The following is a 12,824-nucleotide window of genomic DNA, read 5'->3' on the forward strand; positions in this document are numbered from 1 at the left end:
TAGAGACCCTGCAAGAAGAATGCCAACTATTAACGCAACATTGCATAGGGAGGCTGATGCGTGGGCACTTATCGGGCCATCCATCTGGCTTAGTAACATGGAAAGATAAGTATTCACACAATTCCTAATTTAATATATACCTATAAGGCTCTGACCCCTTAGCAATGTTCAGCACTGCACGCAGTAAGCTCCATCCCAGCGAGAATCAAGGAACAAGTCTAGCAGGCAGGCGGAACGACCAAGATGAACAGGGCAAGTCTAGCAGTCGGACCATATATCGAGCTCAGGCCTGCGCTCCTTATGTTCACGTTGCAGGCAAGTTCTCGTCCAGGAACCTCATAGCCTCACCGGGCAGTGTGAAGAAGTAAGTCTTAGCAGAGAGGTGAGGCTGCTCCGTTGAGCATGCTATTTTAAAGCCACTCTCAGCATTTACATGAATTACTGTTGCTAACTGTTTTAAATTGTTTTAATCTTTACTTACTGCTGCTAGCTTCACTACAGCATTAACTGACTCATCAGTTTTATTAGGTACTATGGCCACGCCACGTGCACTGTTATTGTCAATTTACTCCGCTGGAGTTCCTTTTCAGGATGCCGCTCCTTTGCGCAGTCCTCTTTCTTCCTCCATCGAGGGGGTGGGCTTAGCCTCCCTTCCCTCCACGCTCCGGCATTAGTACCGGGCTGTATGCTGACCGAGAAAGAGGTGAGGCTGCTCCGTTGAGCATGCTATTTTAAAGCCACTCTCAGCATTTACCTGAATTACTGCTGCTAACTGTTTTAAAGTGTTTTAATCTGTACTTACTTCTGCTAACTTCACTACAGCATTAACTGACTCATCAGTTTTATTAGGCACTATGGCCACGCCGCGTGCACTATTATTGTCAATTTACTCCGCTGGAGTTCCGTTTCAGGACGCGGCTCCTTTGCGCAGTCCTCTTTCTATTTCCATCAAGGGGGTGGGCTTAGCCTCCCTTCCCTCCACTCTCCGGCATTTATGTGCCAGACACACTGTCAGCGCAGTAGACGGGCACAGCGGGCACCCCGTCAGCGCACTTAAGGCAAGCCCGTCTGTGCCCATCTGTATGCGGAGGGAGCAGGAGGTACTGCACCTAGCGGGAACATGTGATACAGTGGGAAGGACCCTATGCAATACTTTGCTATCCTATTCCCCAGCTAACACTAAATGGCCCATAGGCTTTTTTTGAATGCTCCCATCACTAGGAAGGTAACATCTTTAGCCACACTGCAATGCACCTTTCTCAAGGCACGCTCCTTGGTTGCTCACCATTTGCACTGCTATGTTCTCCTGTCCAGTAAGGACCTTGATCTCCTTTTCCTCACTGGAACTTGGCTCAGAGAGACTTCTGGCCCAGCAATTGTTCAATCTCTTCCAGAAAACTACTCCTTAGTCCATGAGGATCGCGCCTCCCTCCACCATGGGGGTGGGGTTGCTCTAATTTATAAGACCAAATATAAGGTCATCAGCACTATTTCCAAGCACTCCCTTAAAATGGAATGCATTTTGACCCACATCTCTATCTCTCCTACTTGCACTCTTACAGTCTTGTTGGTCTATCGAACCCCTGGAGCTGATAATCTATTTTATACTGAATTTCCGGCATTTGTGATGGAACTTCAAAATAAATATCCTGATTTAATTACCATGGGCGATTTTAATCTACCCACTAATCCCACTACTGCCAAATCGGTCGCTAAATTCATCCGGTTGATGGCTGACCTGGGCCTCCCTCAAGGGGTCCTTGTCTCCAAACACAGGAGCGACAGTATTCTAGATTTAATTTTTGCTCCCTCCTCCTATGCTGATATTGCTAATCCTATTCCGCTTATCTGGTCGGACCGTTTTTTGGTGCCCTTCTCCATTCCTTTATTAGCCCCTCCCACTGCCATCGTAAAGGCTACGATACGCAGCTGGAAAGCTGTTCCCAAACCCAAACTCATCAATTTGCTTCAATCTCACTGCAATTCCATGGAGTGCTGCTCCCTTACCACATTACTGGAGGCCTTCACTGCCACAGCCACGGCAGATGCTTTATCACCCTATAAACTATGTAAAAAACACAGTCGTCCACCTGAGCCTTGGTTCTCGCAAAAACTCAAGGACAGTAAACTCCAGTGTAGACAGACAGAATGAAAGTGGCGCCGGAGCTACTCCCCCAACTCAAAAACTTGCTATCGCAACACATTTTCTGCCTATCACTTAGAAGTCGTCAATGCCAAAAGAGCATAATTTGCTCATACGGTAGAGGAGGCCATTGTTAGGAAAGATTTCGTAATTGTGGGTAATTTTCCTTCCATGTGGCAACCCCTAAACTTTTTGCTGTTGTTTTCACCATGATCTAGACTTTGCCAGAGAAGTGCAGCCTTCTGCCGCACTCCTCTGGGCTTTCGCTCCATTCTTACGGGGAAACTGACATGCCCTTAAGACAGTCAGTACCGGGAAACGCTGTTTTCCGTAGTTTCTTTATCATGTTGCGGCTTTCGTGCAACATGACACAAGAGGGCACTGTACGCTAAGTTACTGCTCTCTTGGGTCTCTAGCCTTCTACAGGCCCTAGATACTCCTTTTGGATTGTAACTGATCGGTGCAAGTGAATTACAGACGGGAATGGAGGCAGAGATCGTTTCTTGTGTTTTGAGCTCCTTTTGGCGTTTTAAGTGCGTTTCTCACGCTTAGCCCAAAATGGTGGCCTGGCTCCGAAAATGGCCAGACCACGAGGCTCCTTTGTCCTGTCCGCTGACCGTCTTGCTCCCTTCACCTTCCCCAGGTCGAGCCGACCCGGGGCCTTCGTTATTTGGGCATGTACTTTCCCGCGAAACCCAGATGCTTTCGCGGGCTTCTACAGGCCTTGTGTGTGCCTCCAGGATGTGGGCTGGGATGTCTGGTCCCAATACACATCCTGGGTGCCAGAGAGTCTAGGGTGGTGTGAATGCCTGGGACCACCGTGGTCCGTGATAGGTCCACGTATGGTGTGAGTGTTGATGAGTGGATCTCCCATTGGGTCCCCTCCGTTTTGGCGGGAAGGGAACCGTGGAAAAGAGGGGGCTGGAAACGCCACTACCATGTCGATCTCCTGAGTTCCCACGAACGAAGGAATACAGGAGCCAAGTATCCTGCAACCACGAGGCTGAACCGAGGAATCGCTGGTGACACGCTGAAGGACTGCTCCTCTGCACTGCTGTCGCCTTGTGAAACCCTTTTTACCTATGATCGAACCAGAAGGCCTGTACTGGTACTTTGACCCTTGGAATAGCGGGAACAGCTATTTTCAGCATCTTCACCATCTCCTGCACGTAAGCCTTCGGAAGTGTCTCTGGGCCATCCAGCAGACTGACCAGCCTACCCAGGAGTCTTGCTCTGTAACCGCCGCCAGGTTGTGTTGTATTTCTAGTCCTTGTCATTCTCACACGATTCGTACACTTGGCGTTCCCAGGTCTGAAGTGAGTAGTGTACATTTGGCTGAGATAAACACGGCCGCTCCGTTGCCCTGCTGTGGTAACAAACTGTGCTGGTTCACTTCGTTTGGGACATCTTTAACTCAACTCTGCTACTGCAGAATCTACACGACGATGAGACGTCCCCTGCTCTCCTGAACCTGCCAGCACTGAAACTGACGCGTAGAAGCCTGGGTCTGCTTGCATCGGGGAGCGGTGAGTAGCATAGCTAGGAACTGGTCGCCCTCCTGCAGGAGCCCATAGCTTTTCCCCGCTGTGTCAAAACAGCACGCCTTTCCGTACTCGCGCTCTGCTTCTGCCCACAGTGGAGGCTGCGCTTGAGTCGCGGAACTCTGTTCTTCTTCATTTGTGCACTAAACTGAACTGCCTGATTCCCTCGAAGAGACTCCCCTTTTTGCCCGTTGACACCAGCATGTGCAGGTACTTTTGAGCACAAGGCTCCACTCTTCATAGGGCTCGGACTTCCTTTTAGTTAGGGGCCTCTGAAGGCGGACTGGGTCTAAGCATTATTTCGCACTGCCTGTTTTCCTTCCCTTCTAGGTGGACTACACATTTCGTGCATATAACGCTTTAGACTTGTTTGTATTTGTATATATATTGTATTGGTTTGGCATGTGTTGGTTTACTAGAGTTGTATTGTGATTTCTCGCTACGGTCATTGTTTTAAAGGCCTTAGAATAAATGTGTATATATATTTTTAATATAACACCTGTTTGGAGTAGTTTGTAAGTGTCCTTGCTTTGTGTGCTCATTGCGGGCTTTCAGTCACCCTCACCCCTTTTGAGACCTAGTCTTGACCGCCGCGATCGCTACCCTGATTGGTCTGGCTTGCCCAGAGGTTACCCTGTTCCAAGTAATTAGGTTGGCCTTGTGAACTTCTGCGCCGCCAGGACAGAGTTCAGAAATCCGTCTTAAAAAATTGGTGTACAGCGGTGGGATACGACTGAAGGTATCCAGTGTTGCGCGCGAACTAAGGCATTTCAAGTTATTCCTACAAGGACACATAGTGAATTGTTATAGTATAACTTTAAAAAGGCCATAGTCCTATCTAACAGTATGGAAACAAATACCTTGTTAACTTTAAATGCTTCCAAATCAGAAACATTGAAAAAGATGTGTGCGTAGAGAGGTGTTTCCTCTCAAGGCACGAAATTGGATATGATCCGAAGAATCGTGGCGTGGCAAGAAGCGCAGCTTGACGCTATAACTTCTGAGGACAGTGCGGAAGGAGGTGGGGATGCTCTCACTGGTAGAACCGACGGTTCTGCCGCTGCACTGATCCACCGCGACCACGAGGACAGGGAGGATGAGATGTCTAATGTTTCCTCTGCCAGTGCTGATGGGGAGGCTATGCTTGAATTCAAGAAGCAAGAACTGCGGTTTAGGCAGAAGGAGCTTGAATTCAGCATAGCCAAACTAAAACTCGAACAGGCAGAAAAACAGAAAGACAGCGATCACCAGTTGGAACTGGCCAAGCTTCAGGTTGCAAATGGGTCCAAGGGTCCTGGACATGGGTCTGGGGCCTCCTCTCATCCACGGTTTCCAAAAGATCTGCTAAGTGTGTATGAGGAAAGGAATGACATTATGGACTGGCTGAATGCGTTTGAGTATGCATGTGTAAGAGGATCCAATTCAACACTATAGCTAAGTCAATGCCTAGTCTGGGATACTGAATAGAAACCCTTATTGATATATCTTTATGTCCAGTTCATGCATTCTGGATGACTACCCCTATATAACACCCCTCTCTTGGAATCCCCCTGACCCCACTGAGCCAAGAAGTAGTTCTGTTTTGCAAGTTTAAAGGTTTATTTGATAATTTAAACAATATATATATATATATCACGCTTTATAATAAATTAATAATTGAATATCACACTGAATCTGAGCAGTAATCAATAATGGATAGTCTGGCACTAGCACACTTGTGAATAGGAACAGAAGAATAAGGTGGTAGAGAATACTTTATATAAGTTCAGATGGACGTAATGTTGAATGAAAAATGCAATACAGAAAATACTCAATATGACTTCAACAAAACAAGGTAATCACTTTTCTCTGGCAATCCACCCCCCCTTTTTTGCAATGCAAGGAAATGGAAGGAAAGCACACAGTTCTCAGAAATGCAATCAAATGTAATTCAGTTCACCCCAGCAAGCTTAGACTACAGAAGTTGGAAACACAGGCCCAAAATGCTTTTATATGTGCTGGCAATGAAGTGAAAAATACGCTAAAATGCTTTTAATTCCCTCTAGAGGTTCAGGGTGAGTGGTATCTAGTTAATATTGGTCCACGCTCACTCTAGCAATGATTCAGGGATGGTTCTTAAGAGGCAAACGAATCTTTAGCAAGGAAAACAAAAAAAAACTGCTGTTTTCACACGTGGAGAAATTTGCAAATCGCGGCAAATTCGCGAGTGCGTTTTTCGCGATTGCGGCAAAAGTATCGGGAATAGGAATGCGGCTCTAGGTTCGTAGGAAAGCCAAGATTCTAAGCTTTCAGAGGAAAGCTAAACCAAGTTCCTAGCCCCGACGGTTACGGAGCTATGAACGATTAAATAAAGGTAGTCTTTCGGATTTGAAATTTTAAAGTTCAAAATGACAAATGACAGCTAGCAACTAGAAATGACAGGTGACAGCTTTACAAATGACAGGTGACAGTTAGGAGGCAGTTCTACTTAGATTAAAATAGACTGAATTATATCATTCTAACTAAGAGATTGGCTCTGCACAGTTCTACTAGGCACTCACAATATATGTTTGAAATAAATGGGCCTCGCCACGGATCTGGTCAGGTTTTAGACTGGACTCTGGTCTGGTCTCTGCACTTCACAGTGATCTGGGTCAGCTCTCTGGTTCTGCTAACAGTGGTCTGGGTCAGCTCTGCTCTCTCTCTGGGTACAGCACTGCTTCTGGATCTTTCTGCACAGCTTTCTCTGGAGATTGATGGATTTGAAGTCTGGATCTTTCTGCACAGCTTTCTCTAGAGATTGATGGAGGTAAAGTATGGATTTTCCTGGCAGAGCGTCCCGCAGCAAATGGATTTGAAGGTCCCTATCTGTCCTGACTGTCTGCTTTTATGTGTTTTGAAAATGGGTGTGTGTGCAGCATCACTAGGCTCTACCCCTCTCCACTTGTCATTGGCCACTTCATCCTCTTCCCCTTGATTGGGGGAATGAAATGAAGTGTCATCATGATGAGGTCTGTTTATGGTACAGAGAACCCACCCCTGTCAAATTGCACACAATCTATATTTTGACCCAAAAGACATATTTGCACAGGTACACATTTGTTTAAAATTACATGCACCCATCACATATCACAGGAGGTATACCCTGTCCAAATCTGCTCTTCCTGGGAGCTTGCATTCAGAAATGGCAACATTTGCACTTTTTAACTGATTTCGTAATATCGGACATTACCCCAAATTTATACACATGTGCGCAAGGAGTATGGACATTACTTGATGAAGTATCAGACTTTTAACATGCATACATTTTAAGTAATACCCTCTTAACTGCTAGTTTGCCCCCCGATCATGCCACCTGTTCTAAAAACCTCTTAAAATGTGGGCAGAAAAATCACAAGAATTATGGTATCATTTAAATAATTATGACAAGTCCGTACTATGAGTTATTCATCTTTTTCTAAGACCATATTCTGACTACAGGGGTGTGTCTTTTCAGGTCACATGGTACAGAAACCAGTCTTTCCACTTTCTTCAAGCTCAGCCTCTGTCTCCAGTTTCTCCCCCTCCCAGTTTCTGCCAAGAGGAAGCCATTTTTATTACCCCTGCAATAAACCATCTGCCTGGGCCCTGGGCCATTGTCGGGGGTAGCTGGTGGGCAGAATTCAGTTCCTTAAACCAGGCCCCAGCTAATGTCACTTTTGTTCCCCAGTTTAAGTCAAGATAATTTTTTACATATGCAGCTAGGATGCTGATTCTATATTTAAACTATGGCATTTAAACAATTGCAACCTATGTGACACTCAAAAGTAGGTCACTCATTTCTTTTAAACATTTAGATTTTTAGTGTCTTTCAGTCCAAATTTACTTAAACTGCTGAAATCCACAGCTCAGCCAGTCTTGTTATAAACCTTCAAGTCACTTCAGAATATAACTTTACATTGGATCCACCTCTCAGTAATTCTTTCTTTGGCCTGCTTTGGATTCATCTATTCAGTTTTACACAAAAAAAAATCTGGTGTTGTTTTAAAATGCCGGCTTTCTGATAGTGGTGAGTACTGGTAATGCAACCATTTTTGGGATTTAAGAAAATGAATTCCCCAAAATTCTAGGTTGCTTTTGGCAATCAGCATTGCCATTCCCAATGTTTTCAGACTACTGTGTGGGTAGTCCAATGGTGGTTTTAGGCAGTGCCCTTCTGTGCCCATAACATCGGCAAAAATGAGTGGCAGCCTATTCTTCATGCATTTCCCTGTGCATTTTCTGGGAAGCTCTGGCCATCATGATGTTTTCCATGTCAGTACTGCACAGTTTTTGAGGTAGGGCTTGGATGCATGGGTAAAAACATCCCACAAGCCCCCCTCTTGCGATGGCCATTCTGTTTCAATTATGGAACTCGCAAGACCTGGGATGTTTCCTCATCTTCCAATAGATTGCACAGTTCAGCATCTTTTCCTCCATCCGGTACTGATCGATCGGTTCTCCTCGCCGGTCCGGATGGGAATATTGGGCGGTACCCTGGGCCCCCCGCGTCTCTGCTCCCGGTCTCCGGATCGTCCTCCTTGGCCCGTCTCCAGGTTTTCTTTCTCCTAGGACGACAAAGGAAGAGCGGCAATACATATTCATAGACATTTTTCCCCCACCATTGATATAGTGGGGTAGCATATGAATTTTTAGTCAAAACATATGAACATGCACATTTCTTTTTGCATTCAAAAACAAAAACACCCACATTGAGAAACTCAGAATTTGATAGGCGATATGTAGGATATCCAGAGGATTCCCCCAGTTGTTGCAGAGTGTGCCTGGGATGGCAACACTTCAATTGGTTAATGTGGACCCACTTGTCTTCCCCCTCTGCCAAACCGCATTTGGGGATGCGGATCTTGTAGGCCACAGGGGAGATTTTGTCTATAATCTCAAAGGGTCCCTTCCATTTAGGCAAAAATTTCCTCTGTTTGGCCTGGTTCCTCTGAAAATTGCATAAATAGACCCGGTCCCCCACCTGATATTCCTTCCTGGAAGTCTTCAGGTCATAGTGGGTCTTTATGCTATCAGCTGATCTTTCTAGATTCCGCTGAGCATAAGCAAAAGGATGTTGAAGGTGTTTCCTTAAATTCTCCACATACTCGTGAGTTGTGGAGGCATTTATTAGTGTCTGCTCTTGGGTCCTGTAGAGCAAATGCTGAGGAAGCACCATCTTGCGTCCAGTCATCAACTCAAATGGTGACATTTTGGTTGCAGATGAAGGGGTAGATCTGATGGCCATTAGGACCAGAGGTAATCGGATATCCCAACTTGGCCCAGAATCTGCCACAAACTTCTTTAATATGCTCACAATGGTTCGGTTATATCTCTCTACTGCCCCAGAAGAAGCTGGCCTGTAAGCAATATGTAACTTCCTTTTGACCCCCAGTATCTCCCACATCTTTGTCATTACTTCACTGGTGAAATGGCTACCCCTGTCTGACTCAATCCTTTGAGGTAGACCGAAACGGGAAAAGATGTGGTTAATCATCAAGGCAGCTGCCGTTTCTGCCTTGCAGTTTGGGGCTGGGAGACATTCCACCCACTTGGTAAACAAGCATGTCACAGTCAACATGTACTTATTCCCCCTAGCAGAGCGAATCACGGGGCCTACAAAGTCAATTTGCAAATCTGACCATGTCAGTGTCATCCCCCTCTTTTGGAGAGGCGCACGGTGCGTGAGGGATGATGGCTGAAATTGTGCACACACAAGACACCCCTTCAAGTATTGGTCGAGGTCCTGCCCCATGTGTGGCCAGTATGCAACCTCTCTTAAGATTTCCAATGTTGTGTGAAACCCCCTATGGCCGGCGGTGGCCGCATCATGGGCGTGACTTAACATCAGGCTTCGGAATGAGGTAGGAACCACCCACTGATCGTGGCCCGCTTTGGATTTCCTTACCAGCAAACCGTCTTTGATTCGGAACATTTTTGGACATTTCATCAACACTCTTAGGTCCTCCTTCCCAATGTAATCGGTATCCGTCATGGGAAAGTTCTCAGGGTCCTCAAGGTGTTGGTAAAACTTACCAATAATTGGATCCCCCTTCTGAGCTGTAATCAAATCAGCATCAGGGGTCTCCTTACTCCATTGTGCAATTGAAAGGTCGTTGTGAGCATTTGTCCGGGACCTAGTGATAGCAGTGACCTGGATTTCCCCCAACAGGGACTCAATCTCAAGTAGATCCCCTTGGATGGCCCCGGTTTTGGCCAGCTGATCAGCTAAGTCATTTCCAGTTTTGTCTGGTCCCGCTACTTTGGAATGACCCTTGATCTTTTTCCAATAGATGGTCATCTCATTCGAGGTGACCAGATCATCAATGTTTTGGATCAACTTCCCATGTTTCAAGGGTTTGTTATTAGCACATAACATGCCTCTGGTTTTCCAATTAACCAGGTGCTCCACGAACACGTTCCGTACATAATCCGAATCTGTGATTATGACCAGTTCGTGGAGTTGATGCTGGACAGCAGTGAGGATGGCCTGATGCACAGCCATCAATTCTGCCACCTGACTACTTCGGGGACCAATTTTGTATCCAGCGGAGGGTCCTGGGGACTCATTCACCCATGCATTCCCTACGCCGGCCACCAGTTCTTTCTCCCTGTCGTTGTCAACATGGTAAGAGCATCCATCCACATAGACCGTGGGCATTCCCTCACACTTGTCCTCTTCAAAGACTTTGTGGGGGGAATTAAGGTATGCCTCCATGTTGTCCTTTATTTTTAGACTTTCGTCCTCGAGACAGTTTTCTCTGGCACAATCATGCAAGTCAGCCAGACCTTGCGCGAGGGGACTCTTCTTGTTTTGGCCATATCTGACCTCCACAGGAAAGCCTTGCATTGACAGAATCCAGGAAGTAATTCGGGAATTACTCACATTTCCGGCCCGGATTCTGTCACTTTGGAGATATTGCAGAGGCTGGTGTGGAGTCTCCACTATGATGTGTTCCCCCTGGATAAACGGCCGGTAATTCTTCAATGCCCACACCGTTGCCAGGAGTGCCTTCTCACAATCGTTGAATTGTTCCTCCACAGAGGATAAAGTTTTACTCGCATAGGAGATTACTTTATCGACCTTGTCATGCTTTTGGTATAATACTGCCGTCAAGCACGTATTAGAGAATCCCGTCTCCAGGAAGAACTCCTTGTTTCTGACAGGGTATTCTAGGCAGGGCGCTTGTGAGAGGCTTCTTTTGAGTTATTTTACTGCCTCGGCTTGTTCTGGACCCCATTCCCACTTGACCCCCCCCCTTCAGGAGATGAATCAGGGGTCTGGTGATCTCTGCGTAGCCCTCAATGAACTTTCTGCTGTAATTAGTCAGTCCAAGGAGGCTCCTTAGTTCCCGCAGAGTTGTGGGGTCTTTCAGTTTCTGAAGTGCTTCCACTTTCTTTTCCTGGGGACAGAGACCCTGAGGAGTAATCTCATGCCCCAAGAAATTAACACGGGTTCTACACCACTGTGCTTTCTGAAAGGAAAGTTTTGCTCCGGCGGCCCTCAACTGCGTCAGAACATAACGGATCTCCGCTATGTGTTCCTCTACAGATGAACTTTTGATGAGGACATCATCTACATAAGCCAGGTTACCCCTCGCACCCAGGTCGGGCATTGCCTTATGTAGGAAAATATTGAACTCATTACCGGAGTTAAGGTATCAGAAGGGAGTCCGGGTCCATGTATACTGCTGGCCCCCAAAGGTAAAAGCCAGTTTGTATTGGTCCTCCCTGCTGTCAGGCACAGTCCAGTATCCATTGGTCAGGTCTATTACAGTGAATACCTGTGACCCCTGGATCTGGGCCAGCCCTTGGTCAATGTAGGGCAGAGGCCATCGGGAAGTATGGACCCGTTTGTTGAGCTCCCTGAGGTTGGCGCAGAGTCTCCACTGGCCGTTTGGCTTCAATATTCCCAGCACCGGATTATTGAAGGTGCTGTGGACTGGACGGATTATTCCCCGGGACTCAAGGTTCTTAATTATTTCAGTAAGGGACTCCATTGATGCGAGAGGCAAACGATATTGCTTCACAAACACTGGAGTCATGCCAGGGTCCGTGGGGATTGTTGTTGTGTGGATGTCAGTGCGACCACAGTCATATGAGTCTACCGCAAAGAGATCTTGGAAATCCAAGAAAACTTGTTTCAACTTTTGCTTTTGTTCCAGAGTCACACAGGCATCAGCTAGGTTGACTCTCTCTTCCACCATCTGCCTGAAGCCTGGAAAGACTTCTGGTTTGGCTATCTCAGCGGCCTCCTCCAGCTGGGTGGAGAAGTCCCTGGTCAGAGTGCTGATTTGGACTGGAGGCTTCAGTTGGGGAAGGCAGCCCTCATGGACCTGGAAAATCACCTCATCCCTCCTGAAGTCACAAGTCACATCTTCCTTACCATAAGGGCAAGAAGTGTACACCAGGAAGTTTCCCCCATGCCGGGTAAAAATCCTGTCTGGGGTTGTATTGTCATCACTGTCACTGTCAAAGCAGTCCTTGGGGATTGGCCCTAACAGTTCATTACCTAAATCTATGGAAAAATGTCGGTCATCAACCGCCATTCCAATAATGGTGCCTGCGGCTAGAGTAATACTCTTTAAGTCGCTGTTATCCACCTCTATTGGAATGGTGTCATGTTCTATGTTGACTAATGGAGTTGGGTTTACCCCCAACCCTTGCTGTTGGAGAGAAGCATTTAGATGTATATAAGCATCAGGGTTTTTCAAATGTTGTCCTCTTTTAGCTTTCACTTCCAGGGAGAATTGTCGGGTCCTTTCTGGGATGGTGACTTCCTCTTTGATCTGAATTTCAACTGCATAAGGTAGCAATTGAGCTGACCTAAATGCTTTTTCTGGATCATCAAAGCCCATGGGATTATCCGCTAATCGGGACCTAGCTTTGAAGTTTATTAGGTCCAAACTAATGGCGAAGCGATTGAGAATGTCACTGCCTAAGTAAAAGGCGGCAGTAACGTCTCGCACTACCCAACAATTATGGACTATGCTCTTGTTGCCAATGGAGATTTTGAGCATACACCTGCTTGGCAGGAGATGTTTGGAATTAGGTGCTTCCAGGTCCATTTCCCATTTGTCTATCAGTTTGAATGTTGGAATGGCTGGATCTTTTGGGAGTTGGCGGAACATGGCTTCGCTGAT

Source organism: Ambystoma mexicanum, chromosome 3q, assembly GCF_040938575.1.
Source record: "Ambystoma mexicanum isolate Mex_15411 chromosome 3q, UKY_AmexF1_1, whole genome shotgun sequence".
NCBI classification, from domain to species: domain Eukaryota; kingdom Metazoa; phylum Chordata; class Amphibia; order Caudata; family Ambystomatidae; genus Ambystoma; species Ambystoma mexicanum.